Genomic DNA, 16001 nt, shown 5'->3' on the forward strand with positions numbered 1-16001 from the left:
GAAAGTCACAAACAGATGATAATGCCATCAAATCATTACCCTCTTTGCACAGCAATAATGCTATTGTCTCACAGTCAATAGGATATAGGGTTCAAATAAATTTCCCAGTTTCCATAAAGGAATTGTGCTCTATCCATTCTCTTCCTTAGTGAGTTTTGTGACCTATGGTTATGTTTATGAATGTCAGCTAGGCAGGCCTAAGGGTGGGATGCATGTGTCCCATTGGGATTTGGTACACAGCCCTGAATCTTGTTAGTCCCATACTGTAAACCACTGAACCAATCTGCCCTCTGAACCTCTCTATATACTAAGGAAAGAGATCACAGGAGAGCCATATTCAGGTATATGAATAAACCAACAAACCAATACATGATTAAATATTTATAGGCAGTGGAGGGTTCAGGGAGGCTATGTGAGTGGAGCTTTGAGTAAGAAAAGGAAAATCATCACATTGGCCTCCTTTTCACTTTGCTGGGAAGACAACAGAAAATAAATGATGCCTTCCCTTGAAGTGTTCTTTTCTTGGGGTGGAGGAAAGGCCCACTGGTTCTGACAGCAGGAAAGCTTTATAACCTTTTTAAAAATTCTTTGAAAAGAGGTTTGTTTGTTTATTTGTTTTCAAAAGCTCTAGATGTATTGAACACCCAGTCTTCTTCTCCTGTCAGTATACAAACTGTCAATCAAGATACTTTATGCTATTCTCATTTAACTAGGATTTTCTCAGACCTGGCTCTGGAATCTGAGAAAGAACCCTCTACCTCAGTTCAATTTGAGGGGTAAGTATCTACCTGACTTACTGAGAATGGTTAGGTCAGCCATCCATCCTTTTGACCCTGGGAATAGGAACCCAAGAGCCAGGGAAATTCTCCAGTGAGCAGCTTTTCAAGGCAAAGAAATTGAAAACCTTATCTGAGATTTCCAACTCAGAACAAAGACAACACATTTTAAAATTCACATGTTCTGTAATTTATCAAAAGCATGTCTATGGTTTACTTGGAGGGGTAATTTTTTTTTGCCCTTTTCTCTTTGATATCGATTGTGACTTCTTTTCCCTGATTTCTTTCTCTAACAGAGGTGCCATAGTAATGAAATGGCTTGCATCTAGAGAGACTTTAAAGACTTTGCATGCATATATCCATTAAACTGAGGCTCAGAGAGATTTATCCAGAGTCACAAAACTGGTAAATGTCCAAGGGGTGCTAACCCAGGTCCTCCTTCCTGACTCCAAATCTAGCATTTTATCTATTCTGAGCTATACCAAGATTTCTTCTTCACTAAATGCATAATTAAATTTTAAGCTTGTTGCCTTAAAAAATATCCTATAACCATCATCTCCTACCCTACATCAAGATAAGGTTGAAATGAGTACAGAATTTAGACTAAAGAGTGATATCATAAGAAAGATCTATGGAACAGGGAGAAGTTTATGACCAAAAAGGAGATAGAGAACATTATAAATTGTAAAATGTATAATTTTAACTACATTAAATTAAAAAGGTTTTGTACAAATAAAACCAAATGCTACCAATATTAGAAGGAAAGCTAGGTGACAATTTTCTGATAAAGCACTTATTTCTAAAATATATAGAGAGAGCTGAGTCAAATTTATAAGAATACAAATTGGAGGGCAGTTAGGTTGAAAGAGCACCAGACCTGGAGTTAAGAAGACCTGACTTCAAATTCAGACACTTGATACTTATTCTTCCTGTGACCTTGGGCAATTTACTTAACCCCACTGCCTCTCAAAAACCAAAAACAACAACAAAAAGAATAAAAATCATTCTCTAATTGATAAGTGGTCAAAGGATGGGAACAAGCAGTTTTCAGATGAAGGAATTAAAACTATAGTCATAGGAAAACATGCTCCAAGTCATTATTGATTAGAGACATAGAAATGAAAACAATTCTGAGGTACCATCTCACACCTATCAGATTGGCTAAAATTAAAAAAAGGAAAATTATCACTGCTGGAGAGGATGTGGGAAAACTGGAACCCCAATGCATTGTTAGTGGAGCTGTGAACTGAACCAAGCATTCTGGAGAGGAATTTGAAAATATGCCTAAAGGGTAAAAAAAACCAAACCTGTTATTTCCCTTTGATCCAGCAGTATCATTTCTAGGTCTATATCCCAAAGAGATCACAAAAAAAGGATAAAAATCCCACATACAAACATTTATAGCAGATCTTTTTTGTAGTAACAAAGAATTGGAAATTGAAGGGATGTCCATAAATTGGGGAATGGCTGAACAAGTCATACTATATTACTGTGATAGAATACTACTGTTCTATAAGAAGTCATAAGGTATGGGATTTCACTTGCATGAACTGATGCTGAGTGAAGTAAGCAGAATCAGAAGAACATTATATTCACTAATAGCAACATAGGATGATGATTATTTCTGCACTGCAATAATCAAAGACAATACTAAAAGACTCTGTAACTAGAGAAGGAACTATGGAATTTAAATGTAGACCAAAGTTTACTATCTTTAATTTTTTTTAAAAAAAGTTATTTTAGGAATTATGTCATTCTTTTATTTTCTCTAATATTTTTCTTCCATTTGGATGTGATTTTTTTTCACATGATTAATGTAATCTTTGTTTAGTGTGGCTATAGATATCGAACCTATATTACATTGTTTTCTGTCAGGGATAGGGGAGAGTAGGGAAGGAGGGATAAAAATGTAAAAATAATGATTGCTGAAAACTACCATTACATGTAGTTGGAAAAATAAATAAATAAAGCAACAATTAAAAGAAAAAAAAGAAAATAAATCATGAGTGTCCAGACTTTAGAAAAGCACGGAAAGACTTGCATGAGCTGATGCTGACTGAAGTAAGCAGAACCAGGAGAACATTATACACATTAACAGCAACATTGTGAGATGAACAACTATGATGGATAGATCTCCTTTCAGTCCATCAGTGATCAAGGACAATCCTGAGAGAGCTGCTATGGAAGCTGCCATCCACATCCAGCAAAAAAGTTATGGAGATTGAACACAGAGCAAAGCATACTATACTTACTTTAAAAATTTTATTTTATGTTTTTCTTCTTTTTCATGGGTTTTCCCCCTTAGTTCTAATTCTTCTTTTACAATATGACTAATATGAAAATATGGTAAACACCATTGTATGTGTACCACCTATATAAAATTATTCACTGCCATGGGGAAGGGAGGAGGAAGGCAGCGTGGTAGATAAATGTGGAATTCAAAGCTTACAAAAGAATAAATGTAGAAAACTATCTTTGCACATAACTGGAAAAAATCAATAAAATAAAATAGCTCCATCTTTCAAGATAACTGTTGAAATTAACTTGGTCGCAATGAGAACTGAGCATACAATTGGATGAAAGAGAGATACAGACAGAGGGAAAGGGAGAGAGAGAGAGAGAGAGAGAGAGAGAGAGAGAGAGAGAGAGAGAGAGAGAGAGAGAGTCATAGACAGAAATAACAGAGAGAGATAATTAAAGACAGACAGATGCAGAAAGACACAGAGAGTCACATAGAGAGAGAGACTGTGAACAGATCAGGACATGGATATTGTTGACCATCAAGATTTATAGGCTCTCTTCTGAGTCTGTGACTAAACAGGGCTGGAGGCATGTTCGTGATAAGGACCAGGAAAAAAATGTCTCAATGACTTTTCAAGACACCGTTGACTTCTTCTACATAAGAGTTGGCCTTCCACACAATGCTTGGGGTTGGTGCGATTTAGTTATTTCTTTCCAAATAATCCCAGGAATGGTCATTTCCCACCCCAGAACAGCAATCTTGTCCCTAACATGAATTGCTGTGGGCATTATGGCAAATTTGGAAATCATAGCTCAAGACTTACAATTGAGGGATGGGAAAGAGAGTGAGATACCGAGGAATTCAGGTGAGGTCCCTTCAGCCCCTTTCTTTGCCCTCCTCCCATAAAAGAAAAGTGAATCATTGCAGTAATCCATTTTAGAGATGCAAGCACATGAATAGAAATCTCTGTGCAGTGATCTTTCACTCATCAGGGACAGAAAACCTTTTTGCCCTTTAACTGTCCTGTCTATAAGATCCATTATAATGTTTTTTAGGGGAAATTCTCAATTACTTTAGCTTCCCTGTGTCTTGTTCTAGTTTTATGTAAGTGCTAAATGCACACTCAATAATAAAAATAAGGCAACCCAGCAAGATGCCTTGCAACTGCCTTTTATACTTAAGGATGTAAAACTGGTTAGGAAGGAGGTTAATGCTGTTATTCTTGGGAGATAACCCCGGTTGCCATGGCAAGGAATAGGCTGTCAGTTACCGCAATGAAGTTGCTCCTTTTGCAAAGAGCATCCTGAATACATTTGCCACTGAGCTTTGACTCAAATGTTTAACTTGGCAGACAAGCCTGTTTCATCACTGGAGAGATGGTAAATTTTAAATGTGCTCCTGTCTAAAAAGACCTGGTGAAATGAGACATGGTCCAGTTGGGGAAATCTAGACAAACCCACTAGCTTTAAGTTTGAACCTCTTAGGGTAAAGGGAAAGTGACCTCCCTGGAAGAGCCAAGATGGCTAGACCCCACCAAAAGAAAAGAAAAATTCTGAAGAAGGGATTCAAGCCAAATCATATGTGGTTTATAAAGTGGGAGGAGTTTTTGATTGATGGGTCAATTTTTGTTTTGTTTTGGTTTTTTGTTTGTTTTGATTTTTTTTTAATTTAGTGGGCTTCATCTATGGTGTTCACGGCTTAATGATCTACATTTCCTCCAGAAATTTATTCAGGCAATAATCCACAAGAAATTGGTTGTTTGCAGCAGTTTATGACTTGTTATTTAACATTTAACAGAATGGCCATTTATTTTGGAAACAACCAATTCTGAGAGGTTTATTGCTATTGTAAACCATAATCAGCCGTTTGTATCATTACTAGTTTTGCAAGAGATAAAAATGGGCAGCTGTGAAGGGAAAATTGTGGAGAAGACTCCAAGCATTTGCATTTGCGATTGTATGTGAGGGGATATTTCACCTTGAAGGTCACCTGCATTCAGGGAAACTGTGCACTTCAATGTAAAACATTCAGCATCCCCTTTAAAATCAGATCCAAATAAGATAATGCTCCAGCGGCTCCCTATAATTTTTTTTTAAATTGCTTACATGGAAAAGGAAGATAAGATGTGGACAGGCTAGGACAATACTGTAGATTACACTTTGTTTATCACACCATCACACCAGAAATTAAGTTTTGCTGCCTTTGAAAGAGCCACAAGTGTTTGGATAATTTATTCCACTGTACCCAGAGATATCTCACTGGTTACCAGGGTTTCTGGTGAAGCACTTTCCTCTTTCCCTGCCAAAGGATTCATGGCTTTGGAATAAAATAGAAAGTATGATTAGATATTTTAGCTCGTTCATCCTTTTGAGGGGAGATTATCTTTAAAATAAGATAAACAAGCATTGCAAAAATAAACAAAAAAAATCATCCCAACAACAGTAGTATGTGTGTATTGAAGCTCCATAGATTTTCTGAGTAAGTGGCAATTATCTGGAACATCTGTGGGAGGAACCCCAAAATTCCTGGGTTAAGCCATCTTTTTTTCTTTGCAGAGCCAAGGGATCTTGGAATGTTGCATTTATTGTTGCTGGCCGATAGTTGATGCTTAATATATGTTTATTAACTTGACTCTCAGAGTCAGTTGATGAGTTGAAATGAATTGTTGGACTGTTTTTCCCCCATTTTCTTTTATTTTACTCTTTGTTACCAAGAAATGTACCTGGGAAGGGAAGGGAATTGGGATATATTCAAATAAAAGACAATGCAAAAGCAAATGATGTGAATAAAATGTTTGTTTCTTAAGGAATTCTGGGACTTCAAAGTCCTTGTAGGACTAAGAAGTCAGGAGCCTTAGAGTCTAGTTCCAATACAATGACCTTGGATCATTTAGCTGTTCTGAGCCTGTTTCCTATAAAACAGGGATGAAAAGAGTAACCCTATCTAGTGGATGAAAATGAGGCAAAGAATAAACTCTTGGGAAGAAAAAGTTAAAAGGACTATAGCAATTACCATATTATTCTGGTCCATTCCTCTGCCTCCAGGCAAAATGTACAAAGCCATCAAAGCTCTGACTGTTTCTTCTCCACTCTCAAAACATGCTGAGTTTTTTAATTCCTTTTCTACATTAGAAGTGTTTGTCTGAAGTCAAATTTGAACTCAAGTCCTCCGGTCTGCAGGGCTAGGGCTCTATCCACTCCACCCCCCTGCTCCTGGAAGACCCTTGCCATTTAATAGCTGGGTGACCTTAGGCAAGCCATTTAACTCTGATTATCTCTCATCCAGGACTATCTCTAGTCATCCTGATTCAGATCTGACCGTTGGACCCTAGTGATTCTGGAGGGGAAACTGAGGCTGGTGATTAAGCACTGCACCCCTCACTCAAATCTAATTCACTCACTTATCATGGCATCACTTCTCTGATGTTTATGGTCTTCTTTGAGAACAAAGGACAAGGGCGGCTAGGTGGTGCAGTGGATAAAGCACCGGCCCTGGAGTCAGGAGTACCTGGGTTCAAATCGGATCTCACTTAATAATTACCTAGCTGTGTGGCCTTGGGCAAGCCACTTAACTCCATTTGCCTTTCAAAAACCTAAAAAAAAAGAGAACAAAGGACAAACATCATCTCACAATAAACTCAGACACTAACTTAACTAGAATTTGCATTGTCCTGGACTTTGGCTCTTGCCCTTTTCCTTAAAAAGAAAAAAAAAAGAGGAGTGGTAGTAGGGAAGAAGGGGAGAAGGGGGGAAGAAAAAAGTTGAAATAGTTCTGACCTAGACCATATGGGAATTCTCTGATATTACCATTAAATTGTAAGCCCTTTGAGGGCAGGAATTTTACTTCTGTTTGTATCATCAGCATTTAACACAGTGCCTATCAAATAGTAGGCTCTTAAGATATGTTTATTGATTGACTGACTGACTTATTGGCTGACCCACACTTATAAGACTCCAATAGACCATGTCTTGAGCTAGGGTGGAGCTTTAAGGGGACAGATGACTATGTTCTCTCTGTTAGCACAATAGGCTCCCATTCTAGGCTCTCTTGAAACCATTAAAAGAAACTGCAACCTGGCCAGACCACCATTCCTGGGGAAGTCATCTTGGCCTACTTTTTCTTCCAATTGAGGAGAGAAGCTGGAGGAAGAGTGGAGAGAGGTGCCCTTCTCCCAGTGCCAGCCCTCCCCTCTGGGGAAGCACACCTGCTTCAATATCCAGGGGACAGCCAAGTACATCATTAATGGCTATTATTTGCTGAAACAGATGGAGAGAATGGAGAAAGGAAAAGAGGGAAAATGGGCTGGAAATGGAAGACCACTTTAAGATGGTCTGCTATAAGGGGAAAATCATTCTGGAATGAAAAAAACAAAAACAAGAAAATCTTTCTTCAATCCCCCAAGGCCTAAAACAAGAAAGTCAGGCTAATAAAACTTATGAAAAAGTTAACAGCATCCTCACCACCAAGTACACTGCAGAGAATTCTCCTTGGCCTCTGTTCCTGGTCGCAGAACTGCAGCAATTAGTATCAGCAAAACTCTTACTGTCAGTCATAAGGTGTTAGCAATTCCCTACCTATAAAGGAAAAAGAAGGTGTAAAAAAATAGAAAACAAAATATTGTAAATAAAATAACACTTACCCTAAACCATATCCTTCTCTAGTTTAGAATTATGCTAAGAGAAAAAGCTATAAAGGAAAAAGACAGCCAAGGTTCTAGTCCAGTGGAACAGTGGAACATCTCTTAGGAAGACTTCCTGGTCTCTTAGGACCTTCCAAATCAGAAATCATTTTCTCCAAAATAGAATCTACTCATATATCTACAGGATTTGGTTAGGGTGGGTTAAAACCCCCAATAAAAGCATCCTAATGGTCCAAAATGTGAGGGTTCCTGCTTATTGATATAATCAGTCCCTAGAACAGAGGTTGGCATCCCTGACATAGAGAGAGTTCCATTGGGAATGACATTATAGGGACAAAGGGATCATATTTTGTCATCATCAAAGAATAAATACAGAACATTCCAGGAAAGGTGAAAAAGTAATACTCTCCTTGTAACATACCTTCTGAAAGTATGGTACAGTAGAAAAATCACTGGTTCAGAAGTCAGGAGCTGATTTTTGATACTTACTAGTTGTGTGATCATGGACAAATCATTTCCCCTTGGGGCTTCCATTTCCTCATCTATAAGATGAGGTGATTTGGCTAAATGGTCTCTCTTTCTCAGTTCTAGATCCATGGAGATAATCCTAATTTATGGAATATAGCAACTGAATTCCTGCTCATTTCATTTAATAAAAGCATGTTATAATGGAAAAATTTATATAATAAAAATTTCATTTAATAATAGCAACATCTATATAGATCTTTATAACATTGGCAAAGTGCTTTACCCACATAACCACTTTTGATTTTCCTAACAAGACTGTGGGATAAGGGCTATTATCATTCTTAAGGTAGAACTGAAGATTTAGAGCATTTACAAGATATACCTGGGGTCACATACAGCATAGGCTGGAAGGAGGATTCAGATTCAGGTCTTCCTAACTCCAAGTCTATTTGACACTGACTCTAGATTTTTCCATAGAATTCCAGTTAGTGTGTTTAGCCTCTCTAAAAAAGTAAAGTGTTTTATTTTGTTTCATTCTCCTGCAAGATATTTCTAATTATGCTGACTCTGGACTCCCTCTTCTAAAAATGTGTCAGGATATATCTTTCCCCTCATAGTCTAGGGGTACCCCAAGGGTGTACAATGTGAATGTTCTCTAATTCTATCTGTTCCAATTGCCTTTCTAGAGTCCCCTCCACTGTTAGCCATTAACTTGTCCATTAGAGGAAATGCCAAACCACTGCAGTAACTTTATCAAGAAAACCCCAAATAGGGTCACTAAAAATCGGACATGATTGAACAACTACAAAATTTACCTCAAATCTATAGCAAGAACATAAGTTTTTAAAGTTTAATTTACATCACTAACATTTTCTCCATCTCTTTCTTAAGTCTAAACAATCAATAAAACAATAAATCAAGCCCAGATTTGTAGTTTTTATAGATTTCCAAGATGTGAATGATCACACTGAATATTTAACAATAGGCTCATTCAAGCTGGTAGGAGTTATCTCCAGCACACCCCTACTTGAAGAACAAGGATTTGAACATTTGAACATTTCTAGCTAACCCTAGGAGGGGGAGCAGGCTCTCCTCTAGTATCATCTCATTGTCTGAAAAGACTAAAGCAGTGTCCAAATAGCAACCTCCTCACTAAATTCACTTACAAATCACAGCTGATGGATAGACCCTCTAGCTGTTCTGGGCTGAGCAAAGTTCTTGGGACTTTGCTCCTCACTGTCACAGCCCTACATGAACATAATCTCCAGCTCCTGGATTTCTGGTGGCTTCCTCTTTGCCCTTTTGCAGCCCAAGAAGTCTTAAAACCATCTCTAATCTCTTTTACCTCCAAACAGGAAAGGGCAGACACAACACAAAGACAGAAGCAATTCTAACTGTAGAAAGCTCCCAGGAAAGGTCTAAGAAGTATCATCAATTATGAAGTACTTTGAAATGCAAATTGCTACATGAGGATTTGAGGAAGAAATGTCATTATTAGCACATTTCTACAGGAAGGCAAATATTTGGGCAGGGAACAAATTGCTGTAGTTGCCTGTGGGGAGCAATATCTTAAGTAGACAAAGATATTGCTTCTCTCTCTCACCCTGATCCTAGGAGATGGTACGGAACAGAAATATAAGGTTCAAGAAGTGTTTTCATTAAGTGTACCCAGAATTTAACACTAGAAGGACCTTAGAGTCCTGCCCAAAAAACCAAACCCAAAACATGAGATCTAAACAAGTGAAGTGACTTGCTCAAGGTTACATACTCTAGTAGAAAATTAAGACAGTTGGTCAATTTTTAACAACCAACTCTCCTAAACATATGATACATTCAACGAAATTTGCATTATGTATATTTTCTCCATTCCTTTCTTGTGTCTAAACAATCAGCAAACAATAAATCAAGTCCAGATTTATAGCTTTTGTAGACTCCTAAGGTATGAATTGTCATATGAATATTTAACAATGGGGTCTTTCAAGATGGAAGAAGTTATGTCTAGGACACTTACTTTGCAGAATAAGGGTTTGAATCTGGATCTTCTAATCTCAGAAGATCAGTGCCTTTGCCACTAAACTATAGATGATTCATGAAGGATCATCCTTTTTTTCATATTGGAAATACTCTATGAGGGAATTTCCTTTCACATAGATAAGATTATAATGCTTAATAATGAACCTGGGGAGCTATCTGACTCACCTAGGTATCCAGTTACTTGTCTAAGATCACACAACTAGTAAAGGTTAGAGGAAGGATTTGAACTCAGGTCTTTTAAAACCCAACACTTTATGTGTTAAACCAAACTATCTCTGGACCAAGGATTCTTAACTTTTTTTCTTTTCTTTTTTTCTTTTTTTGGTGCCGTGGATGTCTGGTGAAACCTATAGACTCCTCAGAACAATATTTTATAGGATGACAAAGAAATTATCAAAATATTTTTTAAAAAGTTCTAGGACACCAAGTTGAGAAAGCTTACTCTAGATCAGGGATGGGGAACATGTGGCCCATGGGCTGATCTGTCACTGCCATGGCAACCACAAGAGAGGAGCTTTTTAGGGGAGAATTAATTAAATGTTTAACCAAATATAGCAGGCTAATTTTTAAGTTGATAATTTTGTATGGCCCATGAATGATGCTATAACTATCCAAATGGTCATTGGCAGAAAAAGGACCATTTTTTTCCACCCTTGCTCTAGCTAAATCTAAGTAGTATGTCATTATTGAAGATATTATTTGTCCTTCCTTCTCAAAGAAGACCATGACGGGCGGCTAGGTGGCGTAGTGGATAAAGCACTGGCCTTGGAGTCAGGAGTACCTGGGTTCAAATCCGGTCTCAGACACATAATAATTACTTAGCTGTGTGGCTTTGGGCAAGCCACTTAACCCCATTGCCTTGAAAAAAAACCCTAAAAAAAAGACCATGACAACAGGGAGATGATGCCATGACAAGCACATGAATTGGATTTGAGTGAGGGGAGCTGTGCTAAGTCACCAGCCTCACTTTCTCCTCCAGAGTCATCAGAGTCCAGTAACCATATATGGATCAGGATGACTAGATGAGACAATCAGGGTTAAATGACTTGCCCAGGCTCACATAGCTAGTGTCAAGTGTCTGAGAACGAATTGGAACTCAGGTCCTCCCGACTCTAGGACTGGTGCTCTATTCATTGTACTACCTAGCTGAGGATATTAGAGTATTTAGGGATATATCGCTAATCTGCAAGAATCATATCATAAAGATATAATATCTTTAAAATATTTACTCCTCCTTCCCACAGTATAACTCCTGGTACTACTTTGGATAAGCAATGGATTTAGAGTGGATGAGGGTAGGGGGTTGTCACTCTCACTCTGACAGTTCTTAAATTAATCTGTGTTTCTATTTACTAATACATTTGTTCTTGTTTTCTGCAGGTGTATTTAAGAAACAAGACATTGAGTCAAGATCTCACTGTTCTCATTTTTGTTACATTTTCCATTTTCTCTAGTTCTAAGCAGAAACAAGGGATAGAGGGGGAGTTAGGGCAGTTGGCAAGTACCTGGCTCAAATGTAGGAAGCACTTATCGTTTATGGTTCAATCAATTCATTAGGAGATTAGATGCTTCTACTCCCTAAGGATGTAGCTATCCTCCGCAGCTTGGCTTTTCCACTCATTTATTAAGTACCTGATGAAAGAATACAATGCTGAGGATAGAGCTTGGTTGTGGATGATTCCGCTGCCTAGAGACTCAGAGGGGGCTTGCTCACTAGTTTCTGAGAGCAAAGCCCAAATGAACCAACCAGTGTGCTAGCTAGCAACCAAACTAGCTTTATTAAGAGCAAATTGTTCCAGTCTGATTTAATTTCCTTCTATGACATAGTGACAGGCTACCTAGATAAGGGAAAAGCAATAGATATAATCTCCTGGGAGTCCAGAAAGGTTTTTGATTCTGTCCCATGTAACAATCTCATCAGTCTTTCAAAATGGCAGTGTCACAGTGGATTGAAATGTAATGGGCCAAATGCTATTTGATTCTCTATACATGCTTTATGTCAATACAGGTCTAAAGGACTTTTGAGGTTCCAGGCAAGGAAGGGGGCAGAAACAGAGGAGTTGGGAAATTGTAAGGACTCTGGAAAGATTAGATTCCCTGTGAGTTCCTCTAGATGTAAGAGAGCAGCAATAGCATGGGATTTGGATTCAAATCTTCTTTTTGGTGCATACTACCTGTTACAACCTAGATCATGCCAATGATGATCCAGGGGATTCAGTTACTTCATCTAGAAACCAAAGTGGTTTCCTCAATGACTTCTGAGGTCCCATTCAATCTTATGGATTGAAATTCACATATATATATATATATATATATATATATATATATATATATATCAAGACAATATACAATTTGACTTATAATAATATAAATCAGACACTTAATCTGAGTTACATGTCATATCCATAGATTGTTTGTGCTTTGTTTTTTAAAAGAATCAATGTCTTTATGGGTGATGTCTTGACCCATGGATTTAAGTGGGGCAGAGTTGCACAGTCATTAACCTCATTCTCTTTTCCTGTGTCATCAAAGTCCAGTGGTAAGATAAAAATCAAAATGACTGGCAATGGTCCAGGATGTAGTGGATGACCTTGGCACCTTCTAAATCTGAGCAAGCTTTAATCACTCCACAGTATCTACTTCTGTCGCCATCATGGTTATTGCAACAAATTCTTCTCATCCACCCATTCTGCCAGGAGAAATCTTCACTAGTTGGGGTAGACATCCCCTAACTCACAACAGGTTTGAGGTCTTTCAGTTGCCCTTAATCTAATTTAATCTGTCTGCCCAGATGGTTTTAGTAGGGTGTGATCATTGTACCTGCCACAATTTCTTGAGAGTTGAGGACCCTGAAAAAGGTCTCAATAACCCTTCAGGTTTCTAGTACTCCTTGAACATCCCATACAATTCAGGGGATTGATGAACAAGTAGAAAAATTGATGAACAGGGAGAAAAATATCTTTATTTTCTCTAACCTCTATTAAAATTTAACATTTCCTTCAGTTATGAATGTAGACATTATACATGACTGGGAGAAGGGTTTCATGGGCATTACCAATCCATCAAGGGAATTTTTGACACAACAAAAGTTAAGAGGCTCTGATGTAAATGGGAGGAACAACAACCAAACAACCAAACAACAGCCAACAACTTACTGGCTGCTAAATTATAATGACTGTGTTTGGGTCCCACAAAGAGTTATGAAAAAACACCCCCATTTCATTTGCAGAGGTGGAGGATGATGGTTGTGTAATGCTCATTTTAACACTTGACACATTGTAGGCACTTAATAAATGTTTATTGATTGATTGATATAATATCAATTTCTTTTTTTTGATATGGATAGCTTTGTGAAATATTTTTTCTTATTATTTTATATCTTATTATCAGGAACAGTACTGTGCCAAAGAAAGACAGAGCAAGAAATGTATGTAATACAGAAACCAAAAGATATTAGCAAAAGAATAGAGAAATAAATGAATAATTAAACAAATAATTAAACAAAGTTACCTACATTCCAGGCAAAAGGTGATCCAGAATCAAGTTCATAGCTGTATAAGTGAAGACAAGCTGAAGGAAAGAAGAGATACAGAGGTAGAAGACAACAAAACTTAGCAACCGATATGGGAATTGGAGTCATGAGTTAGCGGAAAGAATCCATAATGACTCCAAGGATGTCAATCTGAGTGACTGAAAAGATGATGGTGCCCTTGATAGAAAACAGGGCAGGTTGGAAAAAGTATTGCCTTTTCCAGAAAGATCCTGAATTCCAAGGTGTGAAAAATCAAATCAATCACCAAGTCCTGATCTTGGAGTTGTCACAATCTGAGGTGACCAGGTTGATGAGTGTTGTAACTCAGGAGGATTAACTAAAATGGAGGGCATGTGCAAAAATTGCAGAGTCTCTGGCCAGCAAAAACAAACCAACTGATGAAGATTATAAAAAAACTCCTAAGACTTTTTATTCATAAACCCTTCATAGGTTTACAAAGTGTTTTCCTCATAATCCTAGGACATTATTAATGAGATTATTATTGTTGTTATTATTATATTATTCTAATCTTACAGAGCAGAAAAGGAGGTCTGTTCTCTAAACACACCTGGCAATGGTCCAACTGAGGTGAGGCTGTCCCTCCCTAAATCTTTTCATATTCTCTTTTCAAAACCCTTTGGTGATTTCTTTCCCCCCTTCATGGTAGCTCTTGTTGTTCATTTTAACCTGCTGTGATTTATATAAAAATGTGGGCAAATGGTATCCACTGTGTGCTAAAGTATACTAGAAGGAGCCCTGATTCTTTAGCAGAGAATTGGGTAGAAATTCTGCCTTTGATTCTGGTGTGATTTTGGGCACGTCTCTGAACCTCAGGTTCCTCACCTCTAAATAAAAGGGTCCTTCTAGTGTGCCTTTGTGGAAGGAGTAAGAGATTTGAAATCAGAAAGCCAGAATTTGAACCCTTGCCCTGACACTAGGGTGACTTTGGAAGAGTCATTTAATTTATCCTCAGTATTTTGTTCTCTAAGATGCAGGCTTTAAACTAGATCATTTTTTTGAGTTTGTTCTAGCTCTAAATTTATGATCCTATGATCTTCAGACTACCCCTTGGCTCTATTGCCCCTGTCCAAACTCTCTGGAAGAGACAGAGAGAGACCAACACCCAATTCTCCTATCTGGCACAGTCTTTCCAGACCATGCATCTCATTTGGAAGGAGAAATTCTAGTTGCCCAACATATAGACAGCTATGTGGGTGGGGGTCAAGGTTCCATCTGGATTTATAGCTTCCTCCTTCATCACTAAACCAGACCACTTTTCCCTCTATTTCTTCCAGATTTGGCCAAAAGCAAGTATTCTTTCACGGATTTGGGAAATAGATCTTGCTTTGGCCTGATGAGCTAAAAGGCCTTTGCCATCCCTGGCTCCTAGGATGATTTGTCATGAAACAGCCTCCAATTCACTTCACAGGATGCTTCCTCTGGTTTCATAAATGCAACATGACAAGTGACAAATGTGCTGTAAGATAACAAGGCCTTTGGATGGAAACACATGTGGAAATGAATGACTATCCCGCGGAGATTCGGAGCATTACCAGCATCAATTCTAGGCCATTGACAAAGGGCTCAGGAACTCAAAATCCTTCTCCTAAGAATCTTAAAGGGAAAGCAAAGCCATGTTTTGACTTGAGACTGTTGAATGCACTGCCTCACTTTTGTACAGTATTCCTGATGAAGAACCTTGGCTGCCAGACAAGTCTCAGAATTCAGTCATAAGCAACAAGGTACATTTAAACATTTCATGAAAAATACACCACTCTTCCTCTGGTGTTAGCTTATAATGAGCATTGTCATTCACCTTGGGATGGATTCCTAGCCTAGAGTGGCAAATTAATTTATAGATCATAGAATAATTCAAATAAAATCTAGGTCAACATTTACCAGTCACCTGCTGTGTACCAGTCAGTATATCCTACACTGGGGATAAAGAGACAAAAATGAAACATTGCCTTCCCTTGAGAAGCCTACCATCAGCATTATTCATTTAATTAAATTCATTTAATTATTCATTTAATTAGATAGATAGATGATAGATAGATAAGATAAGATTAATATATAATAATTTGAGTATGGAGCTGTAATATAATAAAGATTAATATGAATAAAGGAAAGGATTCACCAAGAAGATGAAAGCTGAACCAGAGCTTGTAGGAAACCAAGGATTCTACAAGGTGGAAAAGTGCATTCTAAACACCAGAACAGGATGAACAAAGGCCCTGGAGGCAGGTGTCAGAAGGTTGAATTCAGAAGATTCATGTATTCCCATTTGCCAGGAATATACAACGTGTGAAA

Source organism: Macrotis lagotis, chromosome 6, assembly GCF_037893015.1.
Source record: "Macrotis lagotis isolate mMagLag1 chromosome 6, bilby.v1.9.chrom.fasta, whole genome shotgun sequence".
Taxonomy (NCBI): domain Eukaryota; kingdom Metazoa; phylum Chordata; class Mammalia; order Peramelemorphia; family Peramelidae; genus Macrotis; species Macrotis lagotis.